General features: G+C 40.3%; 1 long non-coding RNA gene across 3 annotated transcripts; it reads right to left on the reverse strand.

Moving 5' to 3' along the window:
- Window positions 1-1,804: 1,804 nt before the first annotated feature.
- Window positions 1,805-5,553, reverse strand: LOC134467208 (uncharacterized). Of its 3 annotated transcripts, none has more exons than XR_010038476.1 (4): window positions 4,814-5,087; window positions 4,525-4,622; window positions 3,475-3,551; window positions 1,805-2,155 (listed from the first exon to the last, which is right to left on the reverse strand). It is a non-coding gene; the product is annotated as an uncharacterized LOC134467208 (long non-coding RNA). The 3 variants fall into 3 exon arrangements; XR_010038475.1 differs by lacking the exon at window positions 1,805-2,155 and adding an exon at window positions 5,498-5,553 and having other exon boundaries at window positions 3,238-3,551; window positions 4,814-4,945; XR_010038474.1 differs by lacking the exon at window positions 1,805-2,155 and having other exon boundaries at window positions 3,238-3,551.
- Window positions 5,554-11,871: the final 6,318 nt, after the last annotated feature.

An 11,871-nucleotide genomic window follows, 5' to 3' on the forward strand; every position in this document is an offset into this window, starting at 1 on the left:
CCACTAGTATCTACTAGTGCTAGTATCAAGCAAGATATTGCAAAGCTGCATGACTGTTATATTTGTTTATTATATGGTGTGACGTCATCGGTCGAATGCTCCATTCATTTCAACGGGGCTCCCCAACTTTCGCACGTCTGTTATTTTTCGATAACGGACGGGTTGGTCTATAACAGACCGCTGTCAATGGCAACAAGACTTTTCACTGCTAAAGCGACTTTTCAACAAGACTCTAATCAGCTGCTGTGATAGACAACACCTGTTGTCCTGGCTACCTAGCTGTTGCCTAGCGGTGTTCCACAACGGCACTGTTTTGTTTTGCGCAGCAGCAATCTTTTAACATTAAAAACTATAATAGACTTAACATTAAATAGGCCTAAAGAAATGTCCCCGCCATGTGTGAATCATTTAAGTATATCCATATAATAAGTGGGTTAACTTTCGGCGAGTCGGTCGCTTTGTGGAATAGCAGCACTTCAGAGAGAACAAGACCCCTCCGCTCCGCGTCGGGGTCTAAAGATTCTCTCTGTCGTGCTGCTATTCCACGGTAGCGACCTTCTCGCCGAACGTTAACCCTTACGTTTTTCACCTGTGGGCCTACAATTCATGGAGGAACATCTGTACTAAAGCTGTGAATGTTCCTTGGAATGCCTAGGCTACAAGGCAGTCAATACAACTGTATTGAAGAGTGCCATTACTCCACAGCACACAAGTGAACACTGCACACAACAAAATTGCATTTATGCCTCACCCGTGCAAGGGGCAGCCCTCAGTGGCGCCCCATGGGGAGCAGTGCGGTGGGACGGTACCATGCTCAGGGTACCTCAGTCATGGAGGAGGATGGGGAGAGCACTGGTTGATTACTCCCCCCACCAACCTGGCAGGTCGGGAGTCGAACCGACCGGCATAACCGGCAACCTCTGGGATGCAAGTCTGACGCCCTAACCGCTCACCCATGACTGCCCACTTAAGTACAGGTTTTGGGAAGCCACTCTTTCCAACATCACATACAGTTGTATTGTATGTACTCTATTGAACTACTGCAGGGATTTCTTGAAAAAACATAAGTCATTCCAAGGAGCATTCACAGCTTTAGTACAGATGTTCCACCAGGTATTAACAGCTACCTGTACAATCCTAGGCCCACAGGTGAAGCACACAAAAGTCATACAACTTCGCAATCTCTTGCTTGATACTGGCAGTGGGTCAGCTGGTTCATTACGGTATATTGGCTATATTTGGAATATGTGGCACTGGACTTTGGAATCCAGGTTGCCCATCACTATCACCATTGTTTTGTATTTTCATGGGCCTGGTGGACCCAGTAGAATTAATCTAAATTTCAACACATTTTCCACAGAGTGATTTTACTGTGCATAGAATTTTTTTTTATCACACAGCTGAGGCAATATGTTTTTATTGGGTAGCTTTATGCAGCAAAATGTCCATTTCTATTCAGGGCTGGATTGGGCGATAAATAGGGCCCGGGCACTTTCGGATTTAAGGGGGCCCCCTCATTATTAGTGCCGGAGAACTGACTCACCGGTGGGCCCCGCACCTTAATGGGCCCCTATTTTCAGTAATGTAAAAAATAAAACAATGGGGGCCCACGAGGGTGCGGGGCTCACCGGGAAATGCCCGCCATGCCAGATGGCCAGTCCAGCCCTGTTTCTATTCAAGATGTTGACTATCACCATTATTTTCTATTTTCATGGGGCTGGTGGCCCCGGTAGACTTCATCCAAATTTCAAAATATTTTACACAGTGTGTTTTTACTGGGTGTAGAACATTTTTACTATAGGGCCAAGGCCATATCTTTTCATAGGGGGCAACTGATGCACCCTAATGGTGGTGCTAAGTATTCATGAAAAAGGTAACATTAGTGAATGGGTAGCATGAATTCTGGAAATAAACAACTAAGAATCTTACACAGTGTACATTTAAAAGCAGTGCAAAAACTGATGAAACAGACGGTTAGAATGAAACAGAAATTTGAAAGTGTACTTCCATTCTGGAAGGTAACAGAGATTAAGAGCATAAACCAAAACAAACACTGCAATGGCCACAGGTACGTTACCAATGTCGTTGAGGACTCTCTGTCGATCACACGCACACGAAGACAATACGTTTCAGCTGGACCGTCCAGATCAACATCCTGGAAAACAGTAAACAAAACCCATGATTGAAGCCGTAAGCGGTATTTGTGGGTGCAAGTTTGGGGCATTTCTAACACACCCAGAGATGGGAAAAGTAGTATAGTAGTATATTTAGTATAGTTTATGAAAGGTATGAGGAGGATGTTGACTTGTGTGCCCTCACACTGCCTGTTTAGGCAATTGAATGTGAGATCAAACTGATGTTCAATTACCTCTCTTCGTTTTTGGTGTGGCTATGACCCCATTCTGGAGTATGTTTCTCAACAGCATCATTGGTAACTACAGTAAAAACTTTGCTTGCATGCAATTTCCCATTGGCAAAATACCAAGTCGCTAACTAACAACGGTGCTTTTGAGAAACAGGGTCATGATCTTTTCACGAGTGTTGGTGAGAAACTTTACACATACAGCTAAGTATACAGTGTGAAAAATTGTTACAATACATTACATTACACTTAGCTGACGCTTTCATGTATTCAAAGCGACTTACATTTATTACTTTTCAGGGTATTGGTTACAGGCCCTGGCGCAATGTAGGGTTAGGTGCCTTGCCTTAGGCACTTTAGCCATGGATGGAGATGTAGTGACAGGTCAGGGGAGATTCAAACCTGCAACCAATAGATTGAAAAACCAACTCTCTAACCACTAGGCCACGGCTGCCCCACCAGCACAATTATTAGTATTTTGAACATATTGGCCCTTTTAGGCACATTGTCAACCAAAAATTGTATGAGAGAGAAAGATATGTCAAACCCCACCCATCCAATGCAAAAGAGTCTGCTCAAAGTTTGGTCTCCTAAGGGGGAGTTGTCTAAGGTGAAACTATGAGAAAACTATTACCCTACAGCACGATCGTATTCCAGAACTAAAACCTATATTGAGTTTAAGTTTTCTTCTAAGATAACTTCTGCTGCTTCAGTAATGCGGCCTTCGCAATGTGCCACAGCAAGTTCCACACTCTCATGGGTAGATAGAGACCTGCAGAGATCTACAAATCAGAGATGACTGGTGTTGGATTGAACGTGAAATTTGGCAAAGGGTTTGTGATGATGTGAGGGTGCTTTAGCTGGAATTGGGCAGATTCGTGTTTGCAAAGAACACATAACTGAGGCCAAGATGGCACATCAATGCAAGAAGGTTTGGTGTGTCCTCCAGCAGTGTCCAGAACGTGGATGAGATGCCAGGAGACATGTCAGGTAGCACAGGAGGAGCCCACCAGAGCCCAACAAAATGAGCCTCGCAGGCCACTGATGTGTGCGATCTCCCTATGCCACCTAATAACGAAAAAGACAGATCTAGCTGCCGAGTTGTAACATACCACTTTGTCTGGCTCTTCATTCAGGTAGACCGTCAGCTCCTCAGCATGCACTCCCTCTTCACATCAATGTTGTCAGTCTGCGTATGAGGGCCGGTCAATGTATGCCAGGAAACAAACATGCAGGAAAAACATTTTAACCAACAGGAAGAATAAACGCAGTACAGGTACAACCACATTAAACAAAGGACACATCTCATTTATCTAGTAGCGTAGTGTATCGTTGGTACTGGCAGTGAAGTGGTACAGTACGTCACTGTTTGATATGGCATGGTGCAGCTCTGACACTTTTCCATTAGCCCCAAGTACTCGGTACCATTTCAGCACTCAGCCCTGGTTCCAAACGTACTGAAGTGATGCCAAAATGTGACGTCTGACCTTAAAAAGGTACATCGTGCAGGAAATGGTCAAAAAAGGTACTGCAACTACGCTGCTAATTGAAACTGGGTTGCCAAATTTGACCTTTTCATGAAAGCTTACCAAGTAATAAACTAATATTTTCTAGTATGGCCCAAATACAGTCATTTCTGCAGCTAAAAATGACTATTTCTGGAAATTCAAAATGGCGGACCATGGAGAAGATCCCCCTTTTCATGTATGAAAATAGCAATTTTTCCGTCATAATGAATACTTAGAATTTGATGGTGGTGGTAAGTATTCATGAAAAAGGTAACATCAGTGAATGGGTAGCATGAATTCCGGAAATAAACAACTAAAACTCGTACACAGTGTACCTTTAATTCCCCTGATCATTTCATGGGAATCGCAAGCCAGACAGACATGAGAATCAAATAAAAAAATAAAATAATAATAAAACAGAGCAGCAACCACATCAACTGACCTGCAAAAGACTGTTATATCATTGCCTAGGACTGCTGTGTGTAAAGCCAGCTGTAGTTAGAACTGAGGTGAAGACAATGAGTTCAAAACTGGCTGAAGGATTGAAATTAGTGGTAGAAATGCAATATGATCCAAGACACCCTACTTCTCCCCATTACATTAGATCTCGAAATTTTAGCATTACTGTGATGCATGGCAGTGTGCATGTTTTACCTGAGTCATGGGCACCAGGATCCTCTGTATCTTCCTTGCATGAGAAGCACCTTTCTTGCTGAAGACCCGGAGCAGTGTTGTTGAAAGACCATCCAGCTCTGAGAAGAAATTCAACAGCAAACCAACTGTCATGATCCTCTTGAACTTGGCACTTAACTTGAAACAGGGCACAAAACACATACCTACAAAATACTTGTAACTTAAGACTTGTGACAAAGGTTACAAAAAGGCCTGCTGGTCTTACTAAAATGAGGAAATAAACACACAAAAAAATCAACAAATAACTTACCTCGCACATGTTAAAAAGAGCAAGCCATCTGGATTTAAAAACTGCAATCGTGGGGGCATCACAAATTACTTCATGCCTTCAATGAGCAAAGGTCTTGGTCAGTTGAGCTGAGGACCCAAACGTCTTGAATTTCTGTTGTGACCAGAAAGACAGATAAACTAATATAGGTGAAGGAGACAGCTATGCAGAGAAAAATGTAAAATAATTACAACAGATTTTACACACACACACACACACACACACACACACACACACACACACACACACACACACACACACACACACACACACACACACACACACACACACACACACACACACACACACACAGTTTGATTCGTTTATTTGGGAGGACCAATAATTATTGAGAAAACAATGCAGCGCCCCAAACAATGTTAAAGAAGCAATAATGTGTCTTTTACATAAATACCAAAATTATAAGGCTTAGTGGTCTACAGCATCTTCAAGGATACAAGTGGCATCTCCTTCTCCATATATGCAAACTGCCTATAACTGCAGAAACACACACACACACACACACACACACACACACACACACACACACACACACACACACACACACACACACACACACACACACACACACACACACACACACACACACACACACACACACACAAGCTAATATTCATAGATTAGATACTACACAAGAACTTTCATCACCTTTTTCAGGGGCACCTTGTGAGAGGTAGCTGAGGTGAGGACCCTACAAACATCTTACAGTTATGCAGAGAACAAAAACCCAAATAATAGTAACATATTCTACAAAGAAATTCAGTAAATGATTAATTACAAAAAATAACAAATTAACAGTATTTATATTTGCAACAATATGCATTTCTACCTCACTCAAGGTACAGTATATATTGAATGTAAATGCACTGGAATATCCTAAAGTGATCATTGATACAAAAAACTTGCTATGTCCTTTTTACACAACAAATGTAGAAGATCGAGTTTGAGGGAATGAGGGTGTAGTAAAAAAATTAATATTCCAGGCGACAAGCAACTCAATTGGTAAGCACTGCAGATTTTTAATAACGGTACCGGAGAGATAAAATGTCAGGAAACATACAGAAGTCTCAACATCACATCTCTGACCAGTCACAGACCCTCTCCCCCTATATACAGCTCTGTCCTCCCCAGGAAGTCCTTTGTTCTATGTTTCTTCTCGTAGGACCTGAGGAAGGTGTCAGTAACAAAAGGGGATTTGTTTGACTTCTTCCCGTGAATTCCTAATTTGTCACCTTTCCCCCAGGCCGAATTAACCCCTGATCGTTTGGGAGTCAGGATGTCTGTACCATTATTTGCACCTCATGATCCATTTGTTACAGAGAATGAAATTTCTCACTTCAATTCCCCGCTTTTGTGAGTTCATGCTCACAACACTTTTGAGTACAAAATTTCATCTGCTACAGCGTCATACTCTCAGATCGAAGCGAAACCACTGTTTGTCCGAGCAAAAACCACTGTTCTGCCAATTTTTGTGGAAAAGAGCGGACAGGTTGGGACAAATTCTTCGATAACCCCTTCTGAAAAAGGCGGTTCTGACTGTGTCAGCTGAGAGAGGACCAGTTACAAAGTAATACTACAAATAGGCCTATATCAGGCAACACTTCATACATGCACATTTTCTACCTACTTAACTAACTACATCATCGGGTAATAGTAACAGGGTAATCTCTTTTCATACTTCTGTGTTGTAAAATGGAAATTCATTTGTGTCCTCATAATCAGTCATACTTTTGTTCCTAAAAGTCACATAATTCTTAGGCATAAAACTCTAGGCGCCACAATGTGGAATATTCCCTTCCCAATTAGTTTGCCAACTGATCTTGATAATATGATCACTATCACAGGTACAAGCATAGGTAGTCCTATTCTCAGAAGTTTTTAGCAAAATATCAGCTGCCGTATTACCAAACATATTAGCCAAGTCATCAAATATATCATCTATTCTAGTTAGTGGTGGTGGATTTGGCATGGCATTTCAGATTTCACATTTTTTGTACATACTCCGATATATTGTTGAAATAATTTGGGACTACGAAACAACCTGATGTAGGCTATTTACTACTTTGCATAAACCTCCCTGTTCAGCCAAAAAGATCCAGTCCAAGTCTGTGTGATAAAAGTTCAGTTTAGTTCCTGATTTATTAAGGGTACAGATGCCCCCGTTTAATTTGCAAACGCTTGCCTATTGTATGCTAGACCATTTTATTAATTTCTATAAGGCTTCTACTACCCAGGGTTTCCCACAGCACTTTATTGTTAAGGCGCCCCTTTTGACACGAAGCACCTATCACCTTGACTTGGTCCCCTGAACCGATAGAGATTTCATGTTGTGAATGTAATTTCTTAAGTTACTAAACCAAAAAAATATATTTTTAACACCGGACTACCTTGACCATCCACAAGTCTAGAAACACTGCTCCACCCATAGTGACACTATCCAGTCCACTGTAGCCCCTTGCCCTGACCATGGGTCAGCTAAACCATATCCGATTCATTTGTCCTTCCACCCGGTGTGTATTTTACTTATCTCTGTCTATGTGTCTTTTGGTTATGTTAACTAGAATGCTGACAGTGTTCTTTATCCAATACTCATACTGCTGTAATTATTATTGTAATGTAATATGTTCCTACTGCCTCGGCAGGTCACTTTGTGTATGCATTTGTTCCTTAAACCCAATACATGCCCATAGGTAATGGGAAATTAAAATGTATGCTACTTGCACTGGAATACTGTACCAGAGGAAATATTTTCCTCCCATCCCGAGCTTTGGTTTGGTCTAAAATAATCTTCTGCCTTTAAGGTATAAGTATACATTGACTGTGTCCTAACTTTTTTCTTGAACTGTTGTTTACTGTCTCTATAGTCACATTCAAACAAATTACACTTGACTTTTCTGGCACTTTGATTGTTTCTGTGTCCATTCCTGATATTTCCATCACTTCTCCTGATAATTTCAAACTGTATATACTTTGGACACTTGTTGAAGATCTGGCATTTGCGTTAAGTCGAGATGACCATATGCTCCATGTACTGTTCTCAGCACTGGTTTCCATTTCCTTTTGAATGTCCAATTTTCTTAATTCAACTGAACCATTCTGTTTTTGTTGCTCCTGTAAATCATTCACCATCCATCCATCATGCCCTTCTTTCTCTCTCATCCATGTGGATTGTGTGGATGAAAAATTGCTTGTTTCCATGTCACACTCCTTGCCTATGTGACTCAGATGTAGAGATATATGACCAGAGATTTGAACAGAATTTGCTTGTCCGCTTCTCCTGTCTCTCAGCAACTAGTTGTCCTCAGGCAGTAATTAGTTCTTTGAAGGCCCCCCTTTGAGAATGGAGGCAGAGGTCATTCATCAGAACCGATGCCGCCTGCTCCAGTGATGACTCCACCCTCTGAGCGTTGTAGATGGCTCTGTTTAGCTTGTCCTGTTCCCTCTCTTCTGTTGTCATCTCTGACAGCATTGCTGGTCACATCCTTCCATCCTTCCATCCGTCGTGGAATTTCTTGGAAGCCTGGTCTTGGGTCGCCAGTGGGGGTCTTCATCTGTTAGTACACAAAAACAGCAGTATCAATTCCTCGCAAATAATATTTTTTCTAATACCAATTCTTTGCACATTACTTATGGTCTTTTTATTTTATTTTATTTTACTTATTCTTATTCTTCTTATTGTTATCATTATTTATGTAGCTGCACCATATTTATCACTATCACTTCTAAATCAACATATTCTAAGTCTGTGGTCTGCTTTCTCTAATCTCTTTACTTATTGTCATTTAACACAACATTTATTTCACATTTATTCATTGTTCTAGATAAATTCTCAAGCTCAACAAACCTACAACACAATTTGTAATAATACAGTGTTTTTAACATTTCCCATTTGCTTACCTGTTTCAAATTATACCAACCCATTGTAAATGTTCCAGCAGTTTCAAAGTTTAACTTTTAAATCAGATTTATTTATTTTTCCTCTGTCCCTACTAATGTCTAAGATAAGTAATTCGGTTTAAACATAAAAAAATAGTTTATCTTTTTTTTTTCTTCTTTACAACCCCTTTACATATTTTTTTTTTTCCTTTACAACTCCTTTATAACCCCCCTTTTTACATGGCTGATATATGTGCCATGTAAATTGCTGTCTCTCATCCGATCTGTGGCTTGCCAAGTGGTTTACGGCCTATACCCTCTTGAGCCACTGCATTTACGACACCTCTGGTCATGGACCAAATGGTTACTTTATGCACCTCATGTGTTTTCTTATCTTTCAAGTAATGTTCAAAGCTCTTTTTTTTCCATCTCATACAGTTGGACTCAGTGTAGCAAAGGTATAGAAAGAATTCAGGTGTTATATAGAAAAGCACTTTTATCAAGCAAGTTGGGGTGGGGTGTTTAAAATTAGTTTGGGTTAAAGGATTCAGCATTCCAATGTTAGTCTCGAATTTCAGAAAGAAAATTCATGCAACATGCTTTTAGAAACTGAGTCCAACTGATGACTACCTATCTTTCATATTTTCCTAATATGGCCATTTATTCTCTCACCCTTTTTCACACTCACACTTTCACACTCAGTCACACAAAGTCAGTCATCGTCTTCGTTGTCAGTCAGGTTTCGTTTGGATTTCACCAAACCAAATAATCCCATTCTGCTCTATCCTTGGTTGTGAATGAGCAGATTTTTATCCTTCATTATCTAATACACAATGCATCTACGATCCTATGTTGCCAAGATTGAGTCTGTGTCCTCTACTCACCCCTAGGGTGATAAAGTTGCAACTAAATAGTCCAGGTAAACCAACACAACATCTTTTATCCATTAACATATCCTTTTTCATTGGGCAATTACCGTTTTATATTCATTATCACAATTCTACCGAGTCCAAATTTCTCATCAAGTCACATGAAGATTTGCCATGAAATTCCTAAGGACAGAAACTAGATAACAATATCCTGTATGTTTATGGTGCTTCTCCTAGTCTGAATATTCCTATTCCTGGTATCCTGAAACCAGGCTGTCTTCCCATGTGCACTGAAATTCCCTTCTTTTTGATGCTGAGAGTGTAGTTGTAAACAGTGCCGAAATAAATTCATATTCTATCAGTCTGGGTTAACTGTTCGCAGAACATATATGTAGGACCTAGGCCTATACTCATATTTCTTATAATTGCAAAGTAATTAATTAGTCTCTGTGACTTTAACCATATGCTTAACTATACTTACTGAACCTCATAGTCAAATTGTCTCCAGTTTGATAATTCTGTGCCTTTCCTAAAATGGTGCTGATCAGTACGTTCTGCACTTTCCATAAGACATTCTCTATCCCTGATGTTATTATTCACAAAAATATTTGCTTAAAATTTGGAGGCATGCATAAATAGGGCTATGTGTAGTTTTGGTGGGTTAATCTCCAGTTTCCCTGTCCTATGAATGTCTCTCTTATTGCTCTGAGGTGACACTTTCCCTGCCCTGGGAGAGTTGATCTCCTTGCTTTGAGGTGTCACAGGGGTCGTAAACACCTTTGTGCCTAAATGAAGGCATACAATCTATGTTAAGCTCTATTTCTTAATGAGGGTAATGCTTCTGGCCACCTTAAAATCTTGTGTAGTTGAAAATGCTGTGGTATATTACATATTACTATGCATTGGTAGCCTGCTGTGTGGGCTACTGACCTGTTAACCTCTGATTTGTCTACAGTTTCTCAAAATATGTCCTAAGTTACCACATCTCCAGCACTGAGATTTCTTATGGAATGATGTGTTAGCCTTCCTCATTCCTTTGTGACTACCTGTGTTTTCTCTTAGGCCTGTGTCTTTAGCCTGCCCTCTCTGCTCACTATCTGCTCCTCTTTTCTCACCATTTGCTCCTCTTTGTTCTCTCTGCTCAGTGGTTTGAGGGAACAACACAGTGGGGGATGTCAATATGAATGTTAGAAACTGCTGCTGTAGTGCTGCTATGACCTGGGGCTCAGGCTTAGCACAAAATAGGTGATGCTCTGGGTTTACTACTGGATCTACATGTATATTGTCATTGCTGGATGGGGTAGTAGCTGGAACTATCTGATTATTATTCTCCTGTATATATGACATCACAGTTTTATCTGTCTCACTCTCTGAACTAGCAGTACATGTCTTTTTTCCTTTCTGTCCTCTGGGTTGCCTCCTTCTCCGGTCCCTTTCATCTGCTTCCTTTTCCCATTTTCCAAATATTTCTTGTTCGAATTGGATCTGGTTATTTTCCATTATTGCCCTACATTCTTGTAACCTTCCTATACTTAATGTTCCACTCAAAGGGAATGTTCCCCTTGTCCATCCATGCCACTGACGTATAACACTCTCATCAACACATTCTGCTCCATACTTTCTATACATGTCTTGCAAACATCCTGGAGTATGTATACCCATTGGCAGTTTAACAGATTTACTCTTATTTAATCCCATAGTGAATAATTCTTAATAATTTAATTTCTTATTATCTTAACCTATGCTGAAATACCAGCGCAAAAGCAGCATTTTCAGGCACAACCACCTCTTGCCAACATATAGTATGATTATTATTATTATGATCAATAATTAGGCCCTACAATAACATATGACTTTCATTCACCTTCGTCGTTGTCATACTTTCCGTTTAACCTTTCTTAAGTTGAGTTATTCTTATCCAAATTTTTCCAAAAGACAGAGATCATTAGTCTCCTATATTAAATTACGACAAAAACTATTCAACCAAAATATTTCGGTGAGCACAACAGGAATCACTCAGTGCCCTGAACAACTTTTGCCGAGGAATCACTCGTGCCTCCTTCACACCTTCAGTTAAACTTCCTTACCTCAACTTTTCCTTTACTTTCTTTCACTTTTCAAACCAACCATCCACAAGACATCACAATAGTAGGCCTACTTCACATGCATACAGGTTGAGAGCTCTTTTTTCTTATTCTTAAATTACCGGTATTGGAAAAGATCCTCTTTTCTATTAGGAGAGTTCCTCTCTCATTTCCTTTTCTTTCACTATGAAAA

The sequence above is a fragment of the Engraulis encrasicolus genome, chromosome 17 (assembly GCF_034702125.1).
Source record: "Engraulis encrasicolus isolate BLACKSEA-1 chromosome 17, IST_EnEncr_1.0, whole genome shotgun sequence".
Classification (NCBI taxonomy): domain Eukaryota; kingdom Metazoa; phylum Chordata; class Actinopteri; order Clupeiformes; family Engraulidae; genus Engraulis; species Engraulis encrasicolus.